The sequence below is a fragment of the Bos grunniens genome, chromosome 18, assembly GCF_055505025.1.
Source record: "Bos grunniens cultivar Pamir isolate PY7600 chromosome 18, Bosgru_T2T1.0, whole genome shotgun sequence".
In the NCBI taxonomy this organism is placed as follows: domain Eukaryota; kingdom Metazoa; phylum Chordata; class Mammalia; order Artiodactyla; family Bovidae; genus Bos; species Bos grunniens.
Genome location: NC_141182.1, coordinates 8747314 through 8759429, shown reverse-complemented (window position 1 = coordinate 8759429; position 12116 = coordinate 8747314). Strand labels below are relative to the sequence as shown.

Below are 12116 nucleotides of genomic sequence, written 5' to 3'. Positions count from 1 at the left end.
AAGCTGATTTCATGCTTCTCTCTTCCTACAACCTCTGACCTTTGCTCTCTGCTGATGGAGGTCAGTCTTGGGATAGAAAGCAGAGTGGGGAAGATGCATGGAGAAGGGTGGGTCCATGTGGATTTGTCCATGGCTAGCACATCTGCTCAAACATCCATCCCCACTTCCTCTGATAGGACATTGCTTTGGTTTGAGGGAATCTTATGAGTTGCATCGTGTCTCCCGAAAAGATATATGAAAATTCCAACCTCTAGGACCTCAAAATGTGACCTTTATTTGGGAACGGACTTGTTGCAGGTGAAATTAGTTAAGGTGAGGTCATACGCAGCAGAAAAGAAAGAAGAAAGTGAAGTCGTTCAGTCGTATCTGACTCTTTGCCTACCAGGCTACCTAGACTGTAGCCTACCAGGCTCCTCTGTCCATGGGATTTCCCAGGCAAGAATAATGGAGTGGGTTGCCATTTCCTTCTCCAGGGGATCTTCCCGACCCAGGGATCGAACCCAGGTCTCCTGCATTGCAGGCAGACGCTTTACCCTCTGAGCCACCAGGGAAGCCCTATGCAGTAGGGAGGGCACGTATTCCAATATGACTGGTGTCCTTATTAGAAAAGGAAAATTTAGACACACAGGTGGAAGACTGTCATGTGAAGATGCAGGCAGAGATTAGAGTTACGCTGCCACAAGCCAAGTATCACTTGGGACCGCTGGAAGAGGCCTCATTCTCTAGAGGCTCCAAAACGAGTGAGGCCCTACTCACGCCTTTATTGTGGAGTTCTGGCATCAGAGCCATAACACAAATTCAAAATAGAAGGAGGGGAAGGGATAAATCAGGAGCCTGTGATGAACACACACACACACACACACACACACACACACACACACTATTATGTGTAAGATAACAAACAAGGATCTACTGTATAGCATAAGGAACTCTACTCAATATTCTGAGATAAGCTATATGAGAAAAGAATCTTTAAAAAGCATATATGTATATGTATATAACTGAATCACTTTGTTGTATCCCTGAAACTAACACAGCCTTGTAAATCAACTGTACTCCAATAAAAATAAAAATACCAATTATTCTGATGTTTTAAGCCACCCAGAATACGGTTCCTTGTCATAGCAGCTCCAGGACACCACAGAGGGGGCTACCCCTTCCCCACCACATGGCACCGCATGACAGTCCAACCCTGCTGGGGTTGGGGAAAAGGGTATTTGCCCCCTGGGATGTGGATTTTGAGCATGAAAACAGGGAACTAGACAAGTCCTAAATTCAGATCCCTGCTTTGCCACTTGCTGGCCTGATGGGACTGGGATGAGCCAGTTCAAGGGAAATTCATACCCCTAGGGCTTGCCTCCTGGTTGGGATTTTTAAGCCGTTGGGAGACCTCAAAGTGTTGCCTCCTGAGGGAGCTCATGCTATGAACAAGCAGAAACTCACTGACAGCTCTCCTCACAAAGACTGCTTGCTAGAACCATCTTGAAGACTTAGACCTTCCCTTTTCTGGTGAATGAGGAGGAGGAGGACATTACTGCCCACACTCAGCCCACTGGGTCTAAGACGCAGTCAGAAAATATCATCAACTTCATTATTCACAAAGCCTGGAGAAGGAGGAGCAGAGAAACAGGAAGGCCCAGGCCTAGCTTTCCAGATCTCTGCATTAAGCTGGGAAGCCCACCTGAGTGTGAGTGCACAATAGAGAGGGGCACAACCTTCCCAGGCCCATGACCCACCAAAGGGGGCACTTGGCATTGGCCATTTTCCTCCCAGGGACCAGCCCCATGGCAATCATCTCAGCAGACTGGCCACAGCGCTGTCGTTAAAACGTGGACACAATACGATTTGTGGTCACACTGCACACAGATCATTGTTGATATGCTTGGCACCAAATAAGGCCTTGAGGGTGCAGTGTTGATTCCTGTCCTCGGTAATGGTAAGCTCTGATAGAGACCTACTCCAGCTGCCAAGGGCAAGGGAAGGTACGCCTGGGATCTGGGAGAGCTGACCCAACACTCAAGGACAGTCTGCCAATTTTGTAGATAAATTAAGGCTCTGCGGTGTTAATCACCCAGAGGTGGGAGGCCAGAATTTGCTGGCTCCAAAGTTCATGTTCTTTCTGCTGTGCCAGGTCACCTCCCACTCACATGTCCAGCAGTCCTGGCTTATTCGTGAATTTAAACATTCATGCATTCATTCATGCATGCACTTTTTCAATGCATGTTTATTGAGTAGTTACTGTGTCCCAGCAGCTGTGTTAGATACGAGTAAAGCAGAACTGAGTGAGATAGTCAAGGTAATCCAGTGGGGAGAGGGGAGCGCAGATACTTAACAGATAAATAAATGCGTATTTAATTTCTATGTGAGAAAAGTACTATATCAAAGTAAGATATGGAGATTGAGAATAACAGCTGGAGACTTAAAGTCCCAACACTAGGGAACGCTCACTCAATGAGGTAATATTTAAGTCACTAGTGTTTCAACTGGTCAGTGATTTTGTTCCCACGGGACATTGTCTGAAGACAATTTTGGTGATCACAATAAGAAATGGCTGCTGCTGCTGCTGCTGCTAAGTCACTTCAGTCGTGTCCAACTCTGTGCGACCCCATAGACAGCAGCCCTCCAGGCTCCCCCGTCCCTGGGATTCTCCAGGCAAGAACACTGGAGTGGGTTGCCATTTCCTTCTCCAATGCATGAAAGTGAAAAGTGAAAGTGAAGTCACTCAGTCGTGTCTGACTCTTCGCGACCCTGTGGACTGCAGCACACCAGGCTCCTTCGTCCATGGGATTTTCCAGGCAAAAGTACTGGAGTGGGGTGCCATTGCCTTCTCCAAAGAAATGGCAGTAGGGTGCTATTAGCATCTAATGAGTAGAGGCCATGAATGCTTCTAAACATCCTACAATGCGCAGGACAGCCCCCAAAACAAAGAATTTTCTGGCCCAGAGTGTTAATGGCACAAGACTGAGCAACCCTGATTTAGACAAAGATATGAAGGTGACCTTTGCTGACAAAGTAGTCAAAGCTATGGTTTTTCCAGTAGTCATATGCAGAGGTAAGAACTGGATCATGAAGAATGCTGAGCATCAAAAAACTGATGCTTTTGAACTGTGGTGCTGGAGAAGACTCTGGAGGGTCCCTTGGACTGCAAGGAGATCAAACCAATCAATCCTAAAGGAAATCAACCCTGAGTATTCACTGGAAGGACTGATGCTGAAGTTCTCATACTTTGGCCAACTGATGCAAAGAGCCAACTCACTGGAAAAGATCCTGATGATAGAAAAGATTGAAGGCAAAAGGAGAAGAGGGCGGTGGAGGATGAGGTGGTTAGATAGCATCACCAACTTAACAGACATGCATTTGAGCAAATTGGGAGATGGTAAAGGATAGAGGATCCTGGCGTGCTGCAGTCCATAGGGTCACTAGGAGTCAGACATAAATTAGCGACTGAACAACAACATGAAGATGAAGAAGATACTAGCCCTATTTGCCTGCCCCAAGCATTCCAGATGAAAGGGAAAGCATGTGCAAAGGCTACAACGTCAGGAAAAGCTTTGTGTCTCAAGCTAAGGAATAGGGGAGAAAGTTACGAATGAGAGGGACCAGATTGTACAGGGCCCTGGTCTTGGGCAGAAGTTTGGCTTTTTATTCTTTGCCATGGAAAGCCTTTAAAGGGTCTTAAACTGGAGAGGGGCGCTCTGGCTACTCTGCAGAGGAGTGGCAGTGAGGGAAGAGTAGAATCCCAGAGACTGGGATAGAACTGCCCAAGAAGAGATGATAGCCTTGACTAAGCCCAGGGGTGGTACACGAGAGAAATGGGGGTATCAGTGACAGCTACAGCACTGACGATGAACTGGATCTGGGGAGGAAGAGGAGGAGAAACAGGGATTCTGGTCTCCAGGGTGCTGGGTCATGTGGACCTCCAGATGGGGAAGACTGAGCCAGGGCTAGGTGGGAGGGGTCCCAGATCAAGAGCTTGCCTTCAGACACGGCAGGTCTGAGACACCCAGTGGACATGGGTAGGTAAGGTGTTGGAAAGAGGAGTTACTCATAAGAGGCCTTGCAACTGTGCTTGCGGATCTGCCCCCAAGCAGGGGACCTTCTCTGTGTTCATGGCAGCCCACAGCTGGCTGAGAAGCCTCACCTCTGTGTGTTACCAAAAGAACTCTCTGTTTTGTGTCTATTTAAAATCCTGCCTCTGCTGCTGCTTCGGTGGTCGGCTGAGTTCCATCTGTCAAAACAAAGAACAGTCAACATCTGGGATGTTCTCGTGCCATCTTCAGTTCCAGACCCTTTGTTCTGAGACTCTCTTGTTTACAGCAATGTCAGTCTCCTGCTGAAGCCCGAGGGCTGCTTCATCTCTTCCATCCCATTGGGGAGAGAATATTTACAGTCTTCTTTCCGACCTCCTTTTTCCAAACAACTCCCAGCATCCTCTGCCACCGTGTACTCAAAGCAGAGAAAAATACATTGAGACCAGGCCTATTCTTCAAGCTCTAGTTCAATCCTCTATTTCCTTTTTTTCCCTACCTTTTGACTGCCTTCACCCATTTCCCCATTCCCCCACCCTCATCTCTGGTAACCACCAATTTGGCCTCTTTTTCTATGAGTTTGTTTTTGAAGCATGAGTGATCTATAAGACTGTGTTATTTCCTGCTATGCATCATAGCCATTTGGTATTTTATGCATTTCAAAATGATCATCATAATAAGTCTGGTTATAATATGTCAACATAGAAAGATACGACATAGTTATTGACAACACTCCCCACACAGGTACATTTTGTACCCATGACTGGAACTTTTTATCTCTTTAATATCCCTCATCTATTTCTCTCCATGCCTACCACCTGTTTGTTCTCTGTATCTATAATCCTATATCTGTTTTATCATGTTTATTTATTTGTCTTGCATTTTAGATGCCACATATAAGTGAAATCATAAGCTGTTTGTCTTTCTCTGTCTGACTTATTTCACTTCATGATACCCTCTGGTGTTATGATACCCTCCTGATACCCTCCATCCCTGTTGTCACAGATGGCAAGATTTCATTCTTTCTTTATGGTTGAGTAATATTCTGGTGATTGCAGCCATGAAATTAAAAGATGCTTGCACCTTGGAAGGAAAGTTATGACCAACCTAGATAGCATATTAAAAAGCAGAGACATTACTTTGCCAACAAAGGTCCATCTAGTCAAGGCTATGGTTTTTCCAGTGGTCACGTATGGATGTGAGAGTTGGACTATGAAGAAAGCTGAGCGCCGAAGAATTGATGCTTTTGAACTGTGGTGTTGGAAAAGACTCTTGAGAGTCCCTTGGGCTTCAAGGAGATCCAACCAATCCATTCTAAAGGAGATCAGACCTGGATATTCATTGGAAAAACTGATGCTGAAGCTGAAACTCCAATACTTTGGCCACCTTATGAGAAGAGTTGACTCATTGGAAAAGACTCTGATGCTGGGAGGGATTGGGGGCAAGAGGAGAAGGGGACGACAGAGGATGAGATGGCTGGATGGCATCACTGACTCAATGGACATAAGTTTGAGTAAACTCCAGGAGTTGGTGATGGACAGGGAGGCCTGGTGTGCTGTGATTCATGAGGTCACAAAGAGTTGGACACAACTGAGCGACTGAACTGAACTGAACTGAATATTCCATCATATGTACACATGTGTGTGTGTGTGTGTGTGTGTGTGTGTGTATCTCCCATCTTCTTTATCCATTTCCTTTTATTCCCTTTTATTATTATCGGACACCCATCGTTGACTTGCTCTGTACCTGGCACTTGGGGATACCATGATCAATGAGAGTGATACGGCCCCTGATAGAGACCCAGGCTTGATTCCTGGATTGGGAAGATCCCCTGGAGAAGGAAATGGCTACTCAGCACAGTATTTTTGCCTGGAGAATTCCATGGACAGGAGAGCCTGACAGACTATATATGGTCCATGGGGTTGCAAAGAGTTGGACACGACTGAGCAACAAACACTCTCACTTTCAATATGGATCTCACACCTTAGGACAGGGTGTCTCAATCTCAGCACTATTGACATTTGACATCAAGTAATTCTTTGTTGTGGGGACCATCCTGTGCGTTGTATGATGTTCGGCAGCTTCCCTGGCTTCTACCTATTAGATGCCAGTAGCTTGTTCCCGTCCCTCAAGTTGTGACTACCCAAAATATCTTCAGTCATTGCTAAAACTTCTCCTGGGAAGCAAAATTTTCCCAGTCAAGAGATATTGTTCTAGAAGGAAGAGGACATTAAACAAACACTCAGCAAGGTAGATAAATGTGATGACAGAAGCATAAACAAGAGAGATTCAATTTATCTCGGCAGGAATGGAGAGATAAGAGTCCAATGTGGAGACCACCTGTTCCAGCCCAGAAAAATAGCTGGTATTCCTTCCAACATGAGGCTTTCTCTGACTGATCAATAGTCTTCTGTCTTCCTAGTTTCCTGCAGTAGCATTCACCGACTCTGTACTAGGCAGCCGGGTACAGTACTGAGCACTGGGCATGCCTTATATCATTGTATTCTCGTAAGTACCCTGTAAGCATAATTGGACCACAAACCGCTAAAGATTCACCACATAAGTAAATTGAAATAGTAAACTGAATGAAAGCTGAGACAGTGACTGCTTCTACTTCTTGTTCATCCTCCGGCAACAGCCTCCCACTTCATCAGTTACCACAACCTTTCGGAACTGTCAATGTCTTCCTGAGCCTCCAAGAGTGCTCCCCACAATTTTCCCATCACCCAGATTTCTTTGTTTGATCTTACTATTCCCTAGGCCTGATCTCCCATCTTGCTTCTTCCTTGTCCCACCCTTGTTCTCAAAACTTCAAAGTTGCCCAACCGTCTCCTTCATACCCTTTCCTGAAATCATTCTCATCAGTTTCCCCAAAGCATAGAATCCAGAGGTATCCTGTCATCTCATTCAATCTGTCCTCCATGTTTGATGTTATTTAAAACTCTCCTCCTTGGAGCTTTCTTCTTCCTTGGTACCCTGCACCCTTCAGGTCTACCTTCTGCCTCCTATCCTATAGATTTGGGTAGCCTCCACTGTTCCTCCAAGTTCCCAGTTCCTTGTCCTAATCTCTACACTCATTGCTCAGGCATTGTTTTAGCTTTCCAAGCTTTATTTAACCTACCTTTGTGGAATACTAGCTTAACTTGCTTTTGCAATCCATCTGGACACTCTACCTGAATACAACCTTGACACCGCAAATTGAAAGTGTCCTAAAGAAAAGGCTCTATCTTTTCTTCAAAGTCAGCTCTTTCCCTCAGCTTCTCAAAATCTGTTGTTTCTTTTAGTAGGAAGAATCATTCTTGGAGCTTCAGAATGAATTGTCTACATTCATTCTTGTTCATGAAGTCACTCCTTGAACCTGTTGTGGGCACCGTGCTTTACAGACTGTCTGCCCTCATGGAACTCGCAGTCCATCTGGCAAGACAGATGATCAAAAGAAAGTGCAGAGAGCTTTGATGAGGGTTATAGTAGGAGAAGTCTAATGTGTAGCGGGTCTCTCCTCTTTATCAGCTAGACCCAATGAGCTGGAAAGTGCTCTGGTTCTCCCATCATTGTGCCCCTCCAATCAGCTGCTTGCTCTCCAAACTCCTGGCCACTGCCTTGGCCTCCTAAGTGGTCTTATTTCCTCTTATTTCTTTTCACTTCTCTGAATTCTCACATGTTATGTTGTCTTGTAACATCTTCCTTCTTATTGGTCCCCTCACAACACTATAAGTTTATTCAATATAATGTGTGTGTGTGCACGCACGTGCTTGGTCAGTCATAATGTCTGACTCTTTTGTGACCCCATGGACTGTAGCCCACCAGGCTCCTCTGTCCATGGACTTCTCCAGGTAAGAATACTGGAGTGGGTTACCATGCCCTTCTCCAGGGAATCTTTCCAAACCAGGAATCGATCCAGTGTCTCCTTCCCTATGGGCAGATTCTTTACCGTCTGAGCCACCTTGGAAGCCAAAGAGAGAGAACATTGCATTTAAATTCCAGCACTGCCACTTACTTCTTTTACGTTATATGATGTTAATTGTATAATCTCTTGAAAGCCTCAATTTCTACATCTTTGAGTGGGATTAATAATAGGCATTATCTATCAATGTCTCGATTATGATTTTAGAACATGGGTATTGGGCTTGTTGCATATATTCACCCTACTTTTATATATTTAAAGCTTTTCATATGTTTAAAAATTATTTATAAGGTATTTGTGAAAATTAAATTAGGAAAATGCTAATCACAGTGCCTGTCACAGTTCCTAACACAAAGATAGCCTCCGGTACAGAGTGGTCCTCAGCAGTGAAGGAAGGGTCACTCTTCATGCCACCAAATCCTTGCTGGGCTGCGATTATCTTATCTCTTTATTGGTTTGTGCTGTGTTCTTCTCCACTGGAACTAAGCTTCATGAGGGCAGAGACCCTGTCTGTCTTCGCTCCCCATTGTATGTCAAGTGTGCTCAGGAGGCAGTTGATGAGTGGTAATTGCAAACATGAACTGTGAAGACACACCATTATGGCTCCCTCATTCTACATAAAGATAATTAACCTCAGACAGGTGAAGCAGCTTGTTCAAGGGCCCAGAGCTAGTGAGTAGTCTAATACCTTCTTTTAGATATTGTGCATCTGAAGAGTACATCTTTGTATATATGTTTGTGTGTGTGTGATGGAATGGGTGTGGGGGACAGGTTGTGGGAAAACAGCCCACCATGGACCCTGTTTGAGTCTGTAGTCACACCTGCCTGGACCTCTATCATACAAGCCACAGTTTGGATACAGCACTCTCCATCCAGAGAGCTGGTTTTCTGAGCCTAATATGAGGTTGGGAACCCTTCTTCTGCACTGCACGTGCTTCCTTCAGTATAGAGGGATATCTATTAGTGTGACACTAGCCCTGTTCTGTCTCCCACTCCTTCCTTCTCCTTGGGAGGTGGAGCAAAGCATCTGGTTGGTGATTTTGACAGAAAGAACTTTGGAGGCTGTTTCAATGGGTGCAAGGTCTCTTCTCTCTCTAGCAGAAGAACCAAAAGGACAGTTCAAAGAAAATGATCAGGACTGAGAAGCAGAGGAGAAAAACCAAGAGGCCAGAGTATCACCTGGAAGCGCTTCTCTCTTTCTCAGCATCTCCCAGCCTGAAAAACCCCTGTGCTATTGGGCTATTAGCCTAGCTGTCCAACCCAAGCCCTACCTCAGGGGCAAGGCTTGAGTCTTCTCAACCCTGCCTTGACTGAATGCACCATTTGTTGTCGTTCAGTCACTAAGTCGTGTCCCACTCTTTGTGACCCCATGAACTACAGCACTCTAGGCTTCCCTGTCCTTCACTATCTCCTCGAGTTTGCTCAAACTCATGTCCATTGAGTTGATAATGCCATCCAACCATCTCATCCTCTGTCACCCCCTTCTTCTCCTTCCCTCAGTCTTTCCCAGCATCAGGGTCTTTTCCAATGCACCATTATTACTACACAACTAAGATACCTTCTTCAAGACTTATATCAGTAATAAAACTGACATCTTGATTTCCACTTGCCTATCTCTATGAGTTCAGAACTCAGCTGGGAATATTAGAAAGGGACTTATGAATTGACCCCACCAAACAAAACAACAGCATCCAAGGAAGAACTTTGCGTGTATACTGATTTAATTTTATTTCATTAATTCCAGGTTGGTTTGTATTGCTAATACCAAGATGGCACATGATGTTAAATCTGAGTCAACATTTCAAAGGAATGTCAAGTAATTGGAAAGCGTCCAGAGGAAACTTAATAGAATGGTGAGAGTTCTGGAAACCAGGCCATGGTAGGGAAAGGTAAAATGAATCAGAAGATTTAGTTCAAAGCAGATTTGGCTATGATATGACACAGTCTTCACATTTTTCAAGGGCTACCATGCAAAAGAGTGGTTTAATCAGATTATGTGACTTCCAAAGGCAGAACTAAGTGCACTGATGGATGTTCCAAGGAGGCGTATTTTGGCTCATTATAAAAATTATATATGCAATGACTAGCATTGGATAGAAGTACAGTTACCACCTACAGATGGCCCTTTATGTGTATTATCTCATTTCATCCTGGCAGCAGTCCCAGAGAGATCAGTATATGATTATCTCCATTTAACAGATAAAGAAACTGAGATTCTGGCAGGTAGATTAATTTGCCCTAGGTCAAAAAACTAATAAGTGGCAAGGCAGGAGTTAGTACATGCATCAGTCATTGTTCTATGTATGTGGTCTTAACCACTACACGCTACTATTCACCCTGAATGACAGTGACCAGACCTGCACTTAGATGTACCTGTGTTGTTTCAAAAGAGGAACAGAGTTTTGGTTTTGTTTCTGTTCTTCTTCTTAATGATGCCTAGGTTTGGTTTGACTTTCTAGGCTACAGGACCTCAGTAAATGTAAGTGTTTATAGAAAATAGGACTCAGGGCTTCCCTGGTGGCTCAGTGGCAAAGAATCCGCCTGGAAATGCAGGAGACACACATTCAATCCCTGGTCCAGGAAGATCCCACATGCTGCGGTCTGTGCACCGCAACCACTGAGCCTGTGCTCTAGAGCCCAGGAGCCACAACTACTGAAACCCACATGCTGCAACTATTGAAGCCCACACGCCCCAGAGTCCGTGTCTGTAACAAGAGAAGCCACTAGAGTGAGAACCCCACGCACTGCAACAAGAGTAGCCCCTGCTTGTTGCAGCTAGATAATAGCCCATGGGGCAACGGAGATCCAGCACAGCCAAAAATACAATTAGATAAAATTATTTTTTCAAAACAGGATTCAATGAAACCCAGATCCTTTCCCAGTGTTTCAATTGCCCTATCTAAGCCTTTGACCCATAAAGACGAAATTGGGGTTTCACTCAACCTAAGACCATGCTGGGCGCTGACTGTTTCAAATTAAGATCCATCCAGTGCAGTCCCTGAGCCTTGAGTCCTCTGCACACAAAGAGCATTCCACACAGGTCCCTAGCAGCTTCTGTTTTTGCATTTTAGAATTGTTTTTCAGCGGACATGTATCTTTTCAATGTCCTGTTTATGGCATGAAATCCATGGGAGATGGAAAATCTGAGCACAGAGGAAGGAACTCATAAAGCATACCAGTGGGCAAGGGAGTGGAAGTGGGGGTCGGGGAGCACATGCTGTGCATGGTAAATTCTATGTTGAAGAGGAGACGCCCCTCTGTGACAATGGTGGGTCGAATGGATGCAAGCGTCCCTGGATCATCCAAGCCAGACATGTTCCTCCATTCCACTCCATGTCTGCCCCAGACTCCTTCCTGCTTCCTGCTTGTCTAGCCCTGTCTTATCTTCATTGGCACCTGGATTCACTGACTTGTGTTACCCCCAGGTGTCCGTTTTCCTCCATTTTGTTCAGTGCGACAGAACAATCTGAACCATCTACCCATTAACCTGATGTCCCTGACCTTGATTCAGAACCTCTGCCCACACTGTGTCCTAACACGTATTTGTTGACATCCTATGATCTCATCTAATCACCAACTCTGAGGTTCCAGCACTGGAGGGTAGGGGATGATGCAAAAGAACAGTATCTGGAAAGGGTTCATCGTTAGGAGCATAAACAGGGGACACCAAAATGCATGGGGTAATCAAGGTTCACAGACTGAAAAACAAATGGACAAGGCAGCTATGTCTTCAAGGCAGTAAGCAAGGATAATCTTGGATGGATTTTTAAAAAAAATTTTTTTTAATAGGAGTGTAATTGCTTTACATTGTTGTGCTAGTTTTTGCCATACCACTACATGAAAAGTATGGAACACTTCATGTATTTTTGTGTGTTATCCTTGCCCCAGGGCCAAGCCAATCTGTGTCATTCCAATTTTAGTATATGTGCTACTGAAGCGAGCACTTCAATGGCTTTTTTGAGATGAACTTGTTTGGACCAGGAATCCTTCTGAAGAGGGCTAAGGACAAAGGCCACCTAAGTGGGAGGGGGTAAGAGGAAGGAAAGGGAGGAGTCAGAGGACAGAGCAGTAGGGGAGAAGCATGGACATGTAGTGTTCTGGAAGGCAAAGGAGGCCGTGTCAAGAAGGAAAACAGTCGGCAGTGCTGGCATGGAAGTCATGCTCAGGGGACAAGGAGGGTACCA

General features: G+C 45.1%; 1 protein-coding gene and 1 non-coding gene across 4 annotated transcripts in view; both read right to left on the bottom strand.

The window, feature by feature from the left end:
- Window positions 1-12116, bottom strand: part of HSD17B2 (hydroxysteroid 17-beta dehydrogenase 2) — a 92202-nt gene that overhangs the window by 60384 nt on the left and 19702 nt on the right. The window lies entirely within an intron of this gene.
- Window positions 11773-11876, bottom strand: LOC147352998 (U6 spliceosomal RNA). Its single transcript, XR_015146765.1, has one exon. It is a non-coding gene; the product is annotated as a U6 spliceosomal RNA (small nuclear RNA).